This window comes from Mytilus californianus, unplaced genomic scaffold (genome assembly GCF_021869535.1).
Source record: "Mytilus californianus isolate M0D057914Y unplaced genomic scaffold, xbMytCali1.0.p SCAF_6, whole genome shotgun sequence".
NCBI classification, from domain to species: Eukaryota; Metazoa; Mollusca; class Bivalvia; order Mytilida; family Mytilidae; genus Mytilus; species Mytilus californianus.
In genome coordinates this window covers 37,166,106-37,182,807 of record NW_026262712.1, presented here as the reverse complement: position 1 = coordinate 37,182,807, position 16,702 = coordinate 37,166,106, and positions in this window count along the sequence as shown.

Sequence of the window (16,702 nt, the reverse complement as noted above, 5' to 3'; positions counted from 1 at the left end):
TGTTAGTCATGTATGTTTCTTTAATTCTAGTTCATTTATATGTTTTGGAGTTCATTATGACGTCCATTTTCACTGAACTAGTACACATTTTTATTCAGGGGCCAGTTGAATCCCGCCTCCGGGTGCGGGATTTTTTCGCTGTGTTGAAGACCCATTGGTGGCCTTCGGTTATTTCTGCTCTTTGGTTGGGTTGTTGTCTCTTTGACATATTCCTTAATTCTTAATTTTCAACAACTTTGGGTGTGAATAAATTTGCAAACACATATGGTGCCGCAGCCTTATTGATAGCAAAATGGCATTTTGTGAGGATACTCTATGGTTCCGGATTTTTTGAAATAGTATGAATGAAGAACAACCCCTGCTTAATTTTGCACAGAAAATGTTGCTCATTACAGAGAGTTTCCCCCAATTTATTACAATTTCTATACTAATAGCCAACATTCATTTCTAAATATTTCAATTTAGTTTTCTAATTAACAGGGCAACAGAAAATAAATTTACTTCTACCTATTATCTTGGATGTAAAAACTAGGTGGTGCCAGTCATCTTTCATTTCTTCCTTTTAACCTATACGGACATATACTGAAATAAAATGGGACAAGCTTTGCATAACCCTTACTGCTTACGTTTAAATTTTTGGAATAAAGATACAATTGTTCATAATTTTAAATGACTTTCTTTACAGGTACCCTCATTTGCAGAAAACGTTACTTTTTAAAGACTCGGGGTGGGGGGGGGGGGATTGTTTAGCTGTGTTTAAAACGAGGTGTTTGATCAATATGTTCGATTTGGGCCTATTAAAGACTTTAGGGTGATGATTTGATAACTGTGTCCAATTTGTATGTTTTTGTCATGCATAGATAAAAACAGTTGCATCAACGAAACAAAATTTTATGGAATAGACTATAAAAATGCTGAAATTAAGATTTTATTATTGCTGTTATGTGTTTTTTATGTGAACCGTGTAAAGAATATTCAATTCAACTGTACTGAGAAGATATATTTATAGCCTTTCATCGTTTACCTAATTTTAATATTTTAGGGGTATTTTGGCAACATTTAACAATTAAAAATACAAAAGTCTCGCTTAACTTTAGCAAAAAATATGTCCCTCTTGTTTTGGATATGCATAAATACATGCACTTTTATCAAAAATGAGGAGAAATGATTAAAGACAGAGTCCTTGACAACATTTTCGTTCTTACAGTGGGTAAATGAATCCTACCAATAAAACAGAAGAATAAAAAAACCAGTAAAAATTATAGATTCATGGTGATCAGAATTTTCCTCTGATACAGTTTACTACATAGAAGCATAAGAAAAAGTATGAATGACGAACAATTCTTGTTTAATTTTACACAGCAATCGTGCTGATGATGATCTCAGACACTCAGGAAGAACTTGTTCCATATTTGGCACCGGTAATGTTGCTCATGGTAAGAACAAATTCGGTGATGTCACAAACGAGGAAAGGAGGACAGGGTTATGGTTACAACAATTGCAAAATATTCGTGGTCATCTGTATAAAAATTTTCCGAGATGATCACCAAACTCGTGATAGCGTTCTTAAAACGTATGAAGAGGTTCACAAATGAATAAAATGATTAACAAAGGAAAGGGTCAATATGAAGCATATACGTTGACAGTTTTGACCTTTTACTCTATACATTACATTTCCACACAATCTAATCAAACAAATGTTTCCTATTTAATTAAATGGTTGTTTGAAAAATCTGAAAGCAAATTTCTTTTGTTGCAACTCATATAAAGCCTTCATCTGTTTTGAAAAAGTTAAATATGTTAGAGATACTAACCAGAAATTTGATGAAATGATTAAAGCTGTAAATTTTCTCTTTGAAACCATAATTGTATGTTTCGGCAGTAAAGTTTATCGACAGATTGAAGGTGTTTCTATCGGCACCAATTACATACAATTGATAGAAGACTTGTTCCTGTATTGTTATGTATCACAGTTTATGACCAAACTCAGTAAAGACCTATCTAAATTTCACTTATTAGATAATTTAACAACCCTTTCAATTATCTTGATGATATTTTTCGTTAAAAAAGCAAGAAATCTTCGAATAAACTGCCGAAATTTACCCAAAGGAACAACAAAAGGGACAATTGTTTAATCCTTATTGTTAATTTTTCTTCTTTGGATGGTAATGTTACTTTCACCACATCTAACGGTGTTGATATATCTGAACTCGAACGCTATGCCTCTGTTTGTAGTGACATTTAAGATTTCTATGAACGTATTCTATTATCACTGGTACAAACGGGATATCACGTCTTAATTTTACGGTCTTATTTTAAGAGCCAATAAATTTTGATACGATCCGTGAATACTTGGCTTGGATACAAATAAAATAAAAATTATGCATTCAGACAACACATAAGTGCAGACGATAACAACCACAAGTAAGTGTCGGGGAACGTCTTACTAAGAACAGCTTTTTGTGGTAATAATTGAAATAGGAATATTGGTGTTTTATCTTTCAGGGGAAACCTCATATACACATGCAATAGAAATCGCAAACGTTTTTTCATTGCAACTACAAAGGAAAGGATATACTACACAACTGAACATAAAAACACTATACACTGTTTAAGTCTGACAGGTTAAGACTTATGGGTGTATCAACATGAGTAACTTTTTTGTCCAAGAGGTGTAGCTGCAGCTAACAATATGGACGTGCTTGTTGATGGTTATAAGTCAAATAAACTTTCTATTATAAAAGAAAATGGACTAGAGAGTAACATCTTACATAAGATAACTGACGGGTTGATCAAACCAAGAGCTGTACACTACAACAAAGATAGGAAATAATTATTAGTGTTTGCAATGAAGGCGACGGACATGCTGCAGTGTACAACTTTATTTTAGGTTTACTATCGTTTAACACTTTGTGGTTAGTTTGTACTATTATACAAAACTAAGAACGGTTTATAATTTTTAAAAAAGCTGAATCTTGTAGATCTATATTTTCTTCACATGAATTCAATTGGTCCAATTTTGCTTTAAAACCCGGCGTTGAAGTTCCCGATGATGGTGCAGACATATTCGTATGTAAAAAATGGTAGATTAACCCTGGTCATTTAGCTGGATAAACCTCTCTCTTGTATGACATTCTCATAGAATTCCATTTTATTGACAACAATGTGTGAGCAAAACAAATAGACATAATAGTCAAAAATAAGCGTACATCAGTCAACATTGTGTTATAATTTTAATTACTAAAAACAAACAACTATGTCATCAAAGAAAACAAAATGGCATGTAGACACTCTATAGACAAAACACAATAGCAAAAATGAAAGACAAAAATTCAAAAAATGACCATAGCGTAATAACACAATGGAGGGATGTATAAATACGGAGGAACGCCAAAAGTATATTACCAAAATAGACTAAACAGTAAAGGTTATAAAATTTACAAAGACAAATAAAAAGAACACTATAAGACTTAATTAAGATGATAATCAACGTCAGTACCTAGAATCTATATTTCAAGACCATCATGTATTATTTGTGAAGTTGATACAGAATATTTATCATCAAGGTCTTGGTATCTTCTGATGAACGTTTTTTTAAAGAAAAAGGACGAGATGTTCTTTGACATAACCCTGGTTCATAAACTTTTTGATCAGACACTGGTGACGTTTTATAAAGTCTGAGTAGCAGTTGTAGGATTTGAATTCCGAATGAGTTGGAAAATGTTCATCCCATGTGCAGGTGAAGTTGGTATATTGCTGCTAAGGTGCAGGAAATTTATAATTTCAAAATTAAAATCGTCTCGATTGCCAAAGATTCTAGTACTGAGATGACCGCTTATATCAAATTCGATGTCTTTAAGCATAAGTACCTTTACTGTCGTAGGCGATGAATAACAAAGAAAAGTCGAAGAATGGTCCACAAAACCTTTTACAGAAAACGTGTGATAGAACAATACGAACAATACGAACTGGTTGCCTATGATATTTTAAAATGCTTTTAATAGTTGCATGCTTTTAATCCTTGTCACCATCTTATGGTGCTTATATATCTCGACTTGTTCGATTCGCTCGTGTATGTAACAACGTATTTGATTTTAACGAAAGAAATCTCTGTATTACTGAAAAATTATTACACCAGGGTTTTCGATATCACAAATTTGTCAAAACATTTACTAAATTTTATCATCGGTACAAGGACATCATTCGTTAATATAGAAATCTCACTGTGTTGAAGACCAATTGGTGGCCGTCGGCTGTTTTCTGCTTCGGTCGGGTTGTTGTCTCTTTGACACATTCCCCATTTCCATTCTAAATTTCATTTTAATGTTCCAAGCAAAGAAAGAATATGTGATAAATGGGACAAATTTGAAGTAATCAGTGACATACATATTATTATGATGTCGTCCGTAAAACTTTCAAAAAGTTGATTTAACAATTACCATAAAGATCTCTACATGCATGATAAACAACTTCATCTCTATCAGGAAATCATTATCAAATTGGAAACAGAGGTCATTGAATATCATATCTACTGATAGAATGCGTAAAAAGGGAATTGGTAACAATGAAAGAATTATGTCATAACCAAGTTTTATTTACCAATCCTTCCTGACAATTTCTACGAGTAGAAAAAATTATTAAAAATGTCTAAACTCGGGAAATTAAGAGCTGCCCATAAAGTCATCTACAATTGTTTCAAAACATCACAGCAATTTCTTCTTTGGTATAAAGGTGACGTATTGGCATTGATACCCCATATCCTTAGTCTATATAACAGGATTTTCACAGAAAATTATCAAAGGGGAAAATTTATCAATCTTAAAAAAAAATAACTATGTAAAAATGTAAATGAAAACACCGCCAACAGAAGTCCAAATACACAACACAATGTTCAGCATAAGAACGTAATGAGAATGAACAAAAATTTCCCGCAAGGGTATAGTCATGTCGTACATGTGCGTCCAAACAAAGCAAGCATGTCGTATTTATATTTTTGAGGAAGGTACCACTGGACCAACATGTGCAAAATAAAACAGAAAAAGTAAAAATGGGAAAATTGTTCTAGCCTGCCTTCACTGTTGTGTTTTAGTGTTTTGAAATAAGTTTGCGATGATCACCTATCTGTTTCGATCATATTGTGTTTGCAAGGTTAATCAAAGAGATAAACCAACAAGCCTACAAAAAATTAAAAAAATTAAAACAAAACATGAAGTTGAATGATTCAATAAAACGACATATACCTACATGTATGCATTGGAAAGTAAAGTTAAATTAAGGTAAATAGTTGATTGAAGGAAGTTCTAGTTCTTTATTTATAGGGTTTTATTCTGAAAAGAACATAGGCAGACCTAAAAATGCTAAATATGTATAAGATTTCTCTGAATAAGCATATTGAAAGAATATATAAAGGAGAAAGGATATGTGTATATGTTAGTAGGGTTTTTGTGTTGAATTATGCACCATTAGGCCATTTGATGCAAATATTATAATCTACTAAATCCATAGAATTACTGACTGGGTGCTTACCTTTATGGAAATTCTAAAGGTTTCGCGTATTTCTGAACATATTTAAAAAAAAATTTAAAAGATGGTTTCTACAAAATTGTGTATACTTAGTATTTGTTTTTTTTTTATATATATATACATATTAGTTATCTAACTAAATGAATTTCGTGGAAAAATATACTTTTTTAGTTCTTAAGTAAGGCTGCATTTTTTGTCTACATTCGGAATAGATATTAACCTTAATGAGATTTGATTGTTTTGTTAAGATCCCCTATCGGAATTATGTTTATGATGCCTGCTTAATATGTTGGCATTGGCGTACTTGATGGAAGTTCCTACCGAAATATCTAAAAACCTAGATGGTCGACAATGAGGATTGAAGTTTCTTTAAAGCCGGCTGGGAAAGATTAACATGTACCATATATTCTTTAATTATGTTTCAAAAATATTATTAACATTTAGTTCACATGATACGATGGTGCACCCTTAAGTTAAGAATTTATCATCGTTTGGCCGTCGGTAGAAAGAACCATTGTAGCTGAATAAGCGAGTACATCCTCCAAAGTAGCATTTGTTGAAAGAAATCCAGAATTTGTTTTCAAAGTTCAAGTATAAAAATGTTAAGCATTTCAATTCTAATAACACAATAACAATAAAAGATGGTAATTACGACTGTAAACCTTTTTGGCCTTTAGTACGTTGACGGAATAGGAAACCGTCGATTATTAAAAGAGTTTAATTTTATTTTATATTACACGGCTAAAGTCATAGAAAAATGATTTTACTTGAATTCGAGATGCTCGTTAAAAGTCGTATGGTGCATTTTTTTTTTAAATTTTTATTTTAGTGTTTAGCTAGCAAATTTGAATAAAAATGCTGACCTCACACATAATGCTTCATTCGTTATTCAAAAAAGCTAATCATAAAAGCCTTTTGATGACAAATTATGAAGGTTAAAATTACTGTGAACAGGGACATTTTGTGTTTCAATGGATTCCAACATCAAACAATAAAGCGCAAATGTATATATTGTAGTGTAACTACTATAAATTAATGTAACTTCAATTTTTTTTCATATACACGAGTATTTATGAAATACGATTGTTTTATACGATTGTTGTTAAACTTTCAATATATCTATTATTAAATCATAACTGGAATAATTTCTAGAAAGCTGTTTCCGGTTCCTGATTGGGCTGAATGCTTAGTTTCTCATAGATTTAGGACTTGATATTACTTGTGTTTGTTGTTGTTTTATTGTTTCTTTAGATTTGTGGGTGTTCGAAAATCTGTGTTGAGGTTGTGTTGATATAGTTGTATTTATATCAAAGGCAAAATAGGTTTTTCAGTTGAATAGTTAAGAAATCTGGATTCTACAAAAACCCAAAAGATGAAGATGACAAAAACTTTAAGTTCGTTGCAACTTGGCTTTAATATTTCAAAATATAAATTTAAGTTTAATCCATTAGAAAGTGTTATTTTCTCAAATGCAGAAATGGGTTATTTTTTTTTTATTTACCGCTAGTATTTAATCGCGGTATTTTGACACAGTTGATAGGTTTGAAGATGAAGTTTACTCGAAATTGATGATTGGTACTTTGGTTCATTCGAAGAAAGATATATCGAAGGGAAGTTTGGAAATTGTTTATTATAAAAGTTGATACGAATGATGCATAAGTCAACACGACATAACGCTGTTTACAGTCCTCATTCCAACTGGAAATACAGAACATTCTCAAAAACTGAAATATTTTGCTGAGTTATTTAATTTGAAGTTCAGATATATGAAGATGTCCTGTCACTCTATAACCCACATTTCAGTCAATGCTTAAATTTCACATATCACAGTGAGATTGTGATAAAGGCCTCTTCCGAATCTAGAATGGCTGCTTCATATCTTGATCTTTTCTTTGATATTGACACAGATTAACGACTTGAAGCAAAAGTCTATGACAAACGCCACATGATGATTTTAAATTTCAATGTTAATGACCCAGTTCTCAATAGTTGCATACCCTCTGCGCCAACGTATAGAGTTTACGTATCTCAATTGGTACCTTAAGCTCGTGCATGTTGACACAGTAGCGACTTGTTGAACAGGGGTGTGCTCCTAACACAAAACCGATTGAAAAAAATTACCAAAAAGATATTCAAATTTAATAGTCAAAGACAATTTCACAACGACATGGCACAAGTCGAAGAACGACGTAAAGACAAACTATTATTTTGTCCCATTCCTGTTTGTGACATTAAAAGATAAGCAAATGATACCAGAGTGTCATTCAGTCTTATAAGCCGATGGAAAACTTACAACGGCATGGCAAAAAAACCAAAACAAAACAACGACCAAAAGGCAAACAAAACAAAACAATACAATACAAAGAAACCTAGAGACTGAGCAAAACATACACCACAAAAAAAACGGGAGTAAATGATTGTTTTTATTTATTCAAGTAGTTGACGATTATTGAATTATATGTTTGAAATGCTTTTAATGGTATGAAATACGCAGGACTATTTCCTTATTATAAGAGAAGTTTGTAGCATCACTAAATTTTATGCATTTTTGTATTTATTTTCTTTACGCTGATTCCGTTTAGAGTGATAGCATAACCTTTGTTCTATGGAACTATAACAACTTGTGCTCATTATTTTGATGTTTATCTTTTGATAACCAGTATGTTTGACGATTGTGGTTTTATTCACTAAACATCAGAACTAATACATTAACTGTTGCATGCATCTGGCTGTCAATCCTTTCGACCACTTGACCGGTATGACATTATTTTGGTTTCAGAATAAAAAGGGAAACAAATTTGATAGCATGACTTGTTTCTATGTCGATACGATATTCCAGGGGTTGCATTATCCGTCATTATTTGCATGCTTGTACAGAGGCTATTTAACCAATGGTCCCATATGCATGGTAATGGGTAAGGGACTCTAAAATTTTATCCATGTCATTATGAATTAGTTGACCTTACGATATAACTGCGTCCCAGATGACAAGAAAACTGGTCTTCTTGTGGTAGCCACAATCTTGTACACTCTTGTGCGATCATGACATCCGAATATTTACCTCCTGTTAAAGTTTTCAGTGTTACCTTTTGTCGTATTTTAATTCTAAATGTCCTCGTCTGTTAATTGTCCAAAACAAAATGAGGGGGAAAAGAAAAAAAAAAAGAAAAAAAAAAAAGGCGGATGAAACACAAGAGACCTTCAAAGGTTAAAGAGAAACCGTAAACGCCAGGTTTTAAAAAACGTATAACGACGAAGAGTAAATAGTAAATAACAAATATACCAACATAATGTTAACTGCTGTACCCCTATTTTTGACATTTTAGCCTATTATGTCTGATTGTTTTGTTCACAATTTGTTGTCAATATAATGGAATTTTATGCGCCTGCCATACAAGTGAGAAGTTAAGTTGTCATTTAACCAGGTTTAATCAACCATTTTTTACATTAGGAAATCCTTGTACCAAGTCAGGACAGTTGGTTTCCATCCGTTTGATGTGATTGAGCTTTTGATTTTGCCATTTGATAAGAGACTTTCCGTTTTGAATTTTCCTTGGAGTTCGGTATTTTTGTTATTTTACATTTTGTTTCGTTGAATACCAATTTTCTTGGTTTTCGTGGGTACAGGTGAGCCAAGAATTTAAAGAATTTACAAATTTTCTATAAGGTTGTATGCAGACTTTGGTAAAACCATGAAATTACACTGTTACATATACACGAAAATAGGTACACACGAAAATAAATGAATCCACGGTAAATTTAAATTGCAAATGCAATATGATACCCTCTTTCCTTTTTTTTTTTTACTTAATTACTTAATTTAAAATCCTTCACTTGTGCATTAAATCAAATCCTTAAAGTGGAACTATAAAAATTGCAATTGTAACTTTTTATGTATGTAAGAACCAAAAAAGAAACTATAGTTTCCCATCGAAAATCGCAAATGCCCTTTACGAAATAATTTTTCATGTGACTTTCTATGGGGACTACAGTGAAACGCATAAAACATTTTTTTTCATGTTTTTGTTCCTTAAATGAATTAGGAAAAACCTTTTCTATATCCCATGCCACTACAAACATAAAAAAATTAGTCATCGTATGAGACAACTATCAACTAGATTCATGACGTAGATTTGAGCAGCTTTACAGGTTATCGAATATCGTTTGACAATGAACAAAAAAGCCATACGGTTAAGTCAGCTATTAAGGTTCCGATATAACAAAATATAAATAATTTAAACGCGAAAAACGGCCTTATTCATTACAAAACAATAAACGAAAAAAAAAATATGAAAGATTGCAACCAATTACTATCAATAAATCACCAGCTCCTGAATTGGGAGAGGCATATTAACTAGTTTACCTATTTTGATCAATACAGCTCTTTAAAGATAGAACAATATATCATAAAGTAACTTTCAGTCGTTGGGTCAATTTTCCAAACGTATCCACTGCGAAACATTCAGTACAGTTCAATCAGTTCGATTGCAAGCAATTAAGATCTGTTCATGCTGTCTAAATTTATACCGTTAGTAGTTGTTTACCTGTATACATCAACAACATAGCGAATTGGCTACTGAACAGTGCTAAATTGACTGATAGCGAAATGTCTTAACAGAACCGAATCCACCACAGTTGATAATTTTGAAAATTGACTGAAAGACGTTATTGTTCAAACTTTGAAGATGATGTTAAGATCAAAATTACCGTTTAAGACGAAATAAAGGCAAGTATACCGCTGTTCAATAGTCATAAATCGATAAAAGCGATAACAAATCCGTGTTATAAACTACAACCAAGGGAAACTCATCAAATATAGGAGGAAAACAACGAAACAACAGAAACACTCAACTGCAACAAAAACAAACGTAAACATACATAGAAACGAACTATTTGATAACAACTGCCACATTCCTGGCTTGGTACAGGACATAATAAGAACAAATGGTGGGTTGAACCTGGTTTTATGGCTAACCAAACCTCCCGCTTATATGGCAATATAAAAAATATCGCTACAATGACAACACTACGCGACAAGAATACAGTACAAATAAACGCAAGAATCCTCAGGATAGAAAAATACACATCTAAACAAATGTAATAGTACATTACAACATATAAACCGCAGAATCACAACGGACCCCTCCAATGAATTTACGACAGAACACCAAGACATCACAAACAAAGCATAAACTGCGCGTCACATGAATGTATCAACGCCACAAAAAGTGACGTGCTTTTTGTGAAGTTTATATTATCCCTTGAAAATTTCTAAAAATGAAATAGATTTGTTTTATTTAAAGACACGTACAAGAATATAAAATTGAGATTGAGTTTGTAATTGTGTTATGTTATGTATTTTCTAACCATGAAACATTCATTTACTAGTGATATGAAATGTGACGGGATTAATCATGTTTGTCAGCAATCAGCCCTCCTTAACCTGAATTTGCCCCCAATTGTTGTCACATTAACCTTTTATGTATGTTTGGGTTGATTACCCAATTTTGTCAATATAATGGAACTATAAACAACTTTCATACAAGTGGAAGGTCTAGCTGGCTATAAAAACCAGGTTTACCCCACCATTTCCCACGGAAAAACCTGTATCAAGTCAGGAATATGGCAGTTGTTTTTTACTTGTTTCGTTGATTGATAGCGTTTGATTTTATCAGTATTGTATGGACTTCCCCTTTTTGAAGATGCATTGGAGTTTAATATTTTTGTTTTACTTTCTTGCCAATTCCAACAGTCGACCTTTTACTCACTAGAGAAGACCTCTCTTTCTGGTTTAATTTTTAATGTTTCCAAATTTGAATAAAATTGAGTATAAACTTGGAATATACGTCAACTATACGAAATAAGCCTATATACATCAGTCTTATTAAAATTTTAACCAATAATATATAATTTTCTTAACAAAGTTGTGCAAACTTTTGTTTGTATGCGGTTGTCTCATAGAATCAGATTGCTTTGTATTTCAACATGCTTTATGAGTGGGGCCTTTGTATGGTTGTAATTAGAGATTAATCAAGCTGTCATTGTTAAAAAAAAATAACAAAAACCTCATTGTTATCAAAAATTGTGCTTGCAATATATATTGTACAGAAAGGAAGGATTTGTTCATTTATCTATGATAAAGGATGAATAAGTGATATCAAAGTATATGAATTGCCCGTATCATCTTTCTGTATGACAGAAAGGTTGTGAAGTCTGTAATGGTTACTATCCTAGACTTTAGCTGTAAGTTTGTATACATTTTAACTGAAATTTGTGACATGGTTTTCAAGTTTAACTTGTAGAACGGAATTAATTTTATATGATGTATGATATATGAACATGCGAATATGATGTTAATACAATTGCTAATTTTAATTTGATAGAATTTCGTTTATCTAAACAGGAGTTTAGGTGATACATGTGATATACAATAATGGTGAGACTACATATTGATGTTTGAAAGCGGAAATACAGAGTTAGAGTATATCCATTGCATTTGCAAAGCTACAAGCAGAAGTTGTCTGATCTGTAAATTAACCTATTGTATACTATTCCTGTCGTGACTTTATTTTAATTTTAGATTTGCATGGCGCGTCATACATGCATAGCAGGGGATGCTTATCCAGTTGCTCTATGTCTTGTGTGGATCTTGGTTTGTTTATACTAAAAGGATAAACAAATTAAAACATCGGTAAACTACTAGTGTATTTTAGTCTTTAGTTTTCTATGTTGTTTCATCTGTACTATTATTTGTCTATTTGTCTTTTTATTTTTGTCCATGGCGTTGTCAGTTTGTTTTCGATCTATGAGTTTGACTGTCCCTCTGGTATCTTTCGTTCCTCTTTCATCTAGATATGAATAAACTTAATAATTGAAAACTGACTATATACACCTCGATTATTAATGTTGGGAAGTGCAGTAGATCATTAACTTCGACATGCATTCAACAATGTTAATGTGGTTTTAAGCAAATTTTCAGATGTTATGGATTTTGTCTATTTTTTATTTTCTGAAGCATGACAGAGTTAAATCTTTCGTATATAGCACATACTTAACATTCAGTTTTGCGTATTGCGACGCATTTCAAATATTTTATGTGAAAAGAATTTTAAATACTTTATATTTTCGGAAAAGTACAAATAAACTGTCCAGGACTTTTGTAAGTAATATACCAATTACTCGGTCTGTTGACAATTTGTATAACAAACCTTTCAAATTGTAGTGTACCAATATCTGTTTCGCTCCTCTTTTTTATTGATTAAGTCAGTAACTACTAAAGGAGAATATGTATGTACAGCAGTGCTAGTTTCATGTGTACGTCTATGACATTTTTATCGAATGGCAAAAAAAGACAGTTCTCGATTTAACCTAAAAGAGGAAATGTTTGTGTAATGTATATTCACACTATAATTCTCTTTAAACTTTCATGACGAAAGAAAGGTACAATTTTCAAAGCTATAACATTGCAACTGATTTTCAAAAATTTATTATACAAATTTTGAACACTGGACACATAATATTCAGATCAATGGCTTTTTATTCCTATGTCACTCTATACAAATGTAGATCAATGGATTGACTCGTTTCTAAAACCGAATGACGCCTTTGTTAAAGTAAACACTAGAAATTTCTATTTTTCTGCCTTAACGTAAAAGTAATTATTATACTTTTACTACAAACTGTAGACTACTTCAATAATGTATTCTCGGTGGGCGTGTTTTGCATGGTCTATTTATGGGACAACAAATTAATAGAGTTATATAATATGAAATATAATCTCATAAAAGAATTATTTGGACTTCATTTCCATAAGATTGTCGAAACATCGATCTTAAACATTAAAATTAACTTTCAATAAAGCAGTCATACCAACTACCGAATAAGGTCAGTTTAGATCGTTTAAACCACTGTTTGATAATTATCATTTTTGGCAATTATTTCATTATGCATTATGTAGAATCATTTGCAGTTTGTTGTTTAAAATCTAATTCATATATTTACTTACGGAGTAGTTCTTGGTTGTTTTAACTATTTAGTATGTCAATAATATTGACAATATTTTTTATTCTGAAATTTCATTTTATTTAAATAATGTTTCAAGAAACAAAAGAAAGATTTTTTCAATTATTACATCATTAATCCTACCTTCCTTTTAAGTTGCCTCTCTGTAAGATTTATTTGTATGTATGTTTGAATGTTTTAGTCAGTTGTGTTTTATGTCTGTGATGTATGTTTAAACACTTTGGCTGCTGTATCCCACTTATTGTCTCATTAACCTATAATGTCTGTTTGGGTTGCTCCCCCAATTTTGTCAATATGACGGAACTATAAACTACTGTCATACAAGTGGGAGTTTAAGCTATCCATAAAACCAGGTTAAACTCACCGTTTTCTTCGGAAAATGCTTGTACTAAGTGAGGAATATGCGATTGTTTTTCACTCGTTCCTTTGGTTGATCATTTCAGTTTTTGTGGACTTTTCCATTTTAAATTTACCTGGGAGTTCGATATTTTTGTAAGCATTTTTTGTTTTTATATACTTATTTGTATCTTTCTTTCCCACTGAAATAACCGCCCATATCAAATTGAATATCAATTCTACGAAATACCAACGTCCATTTTGTAAGACTTTTTCATTCTCATTTTGTAAACTTTCTCATTTCCATTTTGTAAGACTTTCTTATTCCTATTTTGTAAGACTATCTCATTTCCTTTTTGACACTTCTTACGTCCAGTTTGACCTTTTTGAGTTCCAATTCGATTTTTCTCGATTGCACTTTGACATTTCCTAGTTTCAAGTGGACATTTTTCAACTCAAAGATTACATTTTTTACTTCCAAATTTATCTGAAAAAAGTCAACTTGTACTGAGAACAGTCAACTTTGAAATGAGAATTTGAACATCAGAATGTAGCTACGGGTCTTTCGTACAATTTGTTTTTAAGGAACCTCTCTAGTACAATACATGCTTGAAGTAGTAAACCTGCATTTACTCAATGAAACGAACGATTTCGAAAAAAATCAAGCCATTATCGATACGTTGAACCATGCACATTAAATCTCTACAAATCCGTGTAGTTTGTATATCCGATTTCTGTCTATTCTACGTTTGACTGAAGAATAATTTGAAACAATATTTGAAATAAGCATAATGTGTAATTCTAATTTGAAAAGATAAAATTTACAACCTAGACTGCAAAGAATGCTACCTGAAAATTATAAATATTCATAAATCTTGACATATACAAATAAAGGCAACAGTAGTATACCGCTGTTCAATAGTCATATACAAGATATATTGATAACGCATATAACCACTATTGATGACAATGTGTAGAACACTAAACGTTGCTGTCGCATACCGAACAACTCCTTTAACTCATATTTAATTAGATTAGATATAATGTTTTCAATATAAGATTACGGATATTAAAAAAAAAAATTGATAAAATACATTTCGTGAAATATGATTAAACACAATTTGCAAATATTTTGAATATAGTCAGAAAATCCTTTTGAAAAATATGTTATCAATTATATTTGTTCAATTTTATACATCATAAATCAAATGTGAAAACTTGCAAGTTGATCATGCGTTACAGTTTTGATGCAATCCTGACCTAAAAGAAATTAATAATTCTTATAACGAAAAGTTAATTAAAGTTTTTTTTTTCATTTCATGTATTACACAATCTTTTAAAATATACTTATGAAAGGTATTATTTAAAGATCGTAATGTAAAAGTAGTGTATTTATGATATTTGAAAAAGCTATTTATCAAATAAACATTTATAAGCAAATGTGAAATAACATGGATGGGTAAATATAGTAATGGGAGTTGCAAATTTGAATAGGGTACACTCGGGATTTCGAAATACATGTAGGATACGGGTTGACATACATAAACACAAGTTCACTCTGTCACATGCTTTAACGCCGGTTACAAGTCAGGAATTTTGTTTTACGTTGTCTTTATTTGTCCACAGTATTATATTATAATATATTGTCATAAAAATTGAGGTTTCTCAACAAAGATCAATTGTAGAGATTTTTTTGTCCCTTTCTGAAACAAGATGTGTGCATCATTTTTATGAAACAAGTCGAGAATAATCCTATTAATCTGTCTGTATAGAAGTGAAAAAGAGAGGCAAAAGAAACCAGAGGGACATTTAAACTTATAAGTCGAAAATAAACTGACAACGCACAAAACACAACATAGAAAACTAAAGACTGAACAAAACGAACCCCCACCAAAAACTGAGGATGATCTCAGGTGCTCAAGAAGGGTAAGCAGATCCTGCTCCACCTGTGGTACCGGTCGTGTTGCTCATGTTATTAAGTCTAATTCAGTAGGTCACATTCGGGAAAAGGGGACAGGATTGTAGTTACGACATTAGAAAACATATCCGCTATCATCTGTGAAACGGATATTCCATAACAGTCAACCAACTCGTGATGGCGTCCGTAAAACTTACGAAGGGATGATTTCAACTTCACCACTCAAAACTCTTAGTTTGATAGCTTCCTTGTGAGCAGCAACCCTCTTTCAAGGAAATCATGTTATGAAATACAAGTCCTGGAATATCGTATCAACTGGGAAATATATACTCCGTATGCAGGCGCTGCTGGAATGTTGCTACAAAGAAATGGAAAGTTCACGATTGGGAAGCTGAAATCATCCTTTTTGTCGTAAAGTTTTGTCTTCAACCGACCCTTATTGTCAATTTCTAGATGTAGGTCAAGAGACAGACTTAACTGTATCTGTTGTATCCTTTATCTCAAGTTCGATGGCATAGATGAATTCAATATAGTAATCAAGTTCTGAATTATTTAGTTAGAGATCATCATCTATAAAGCGGAAAGTACAGTTAAAGCTTACTTCTTTTCTTTCTTTCTAAGAAGTTCCTGTATTAAGACAGCCTCACACGAATAAAGGAGCAAGTCGGCAAGAAGAGGGAAATAGTTTGTTCCCATGGGAATGCCGACTGTTTGTTGAAAAACACGTCCTCCAAACGTAACAAATATGTTGTCAATCAAGAAATCAAGCATCTTGATAATGTCATTTTCAGAGATTTTTTTTGTTTGTTTGTTTTTTGTTTTTGTTTGAATCGGAGTAATTTTTTACAATGTAGGATTCGTCCCTCCCTTAGCCAAGATACTTGTATCTACGTTTGTCATTCT